Source organism: Buceros rhinoceros, unplaced genomic scaffold (genome assembly GCF_000710305.1).
Source record: "Buceros rhinoceros silvestris isolate BGI_N320 unplaced genomic scaffold, ASM71030v1 scaffold21578, whole genome shotgun sequence".
NCBI classification, from domain to species: Eukaryota; Metazoa; Chordata; class Aves; order Bucerotiformes; family Bucerotidae; genus Buceros; species Buceros rhinoceros.
This window is the reverse complement of record NW_010425417.1, coordinates 1-430: the sequence shown is the minus strand read 5'-3', so window position 1 is coordinate 430 and position 430 is coordinate 1.

Here is a 430-nt window from a genome sequence, read left to right as displayed (position 1 = left end):
GGGGTCCGGCGGGTCGAGCCGGCCGAGGCCGCCCATGCCAGAGGCCATGGCTGCAAGGTGGCACCGTCAGGTCCCCACCCCAGGGCCTGCCATTGCCCCCTCACCTACCACCCACCTTGCCCCAGGGGTGGTGAATCGTGGGGTGGGCGTGGGGCTGGTGAGAGGCAGCACGGCTGGGCAAGAGCACGTGTGTGCGGGACCATGGGGAGGTGCATCTACACGCGTGTGACTGCGCGTGGGACCACATGGCCACGCTGTGTGTCTGTGCAGCCACGTGACCACGTCATGTGCACACGTGTCCGCATGGACGTGGGTGTGTGAACACGTGTGCACACGCACACGCATGTGCTGGCACCTGTGTGTGAGCACATGTGGGCACATCTGGCAAAGCCCTACATGCGTGTGGGCAGGAGGGACGCACAGGCGTGCG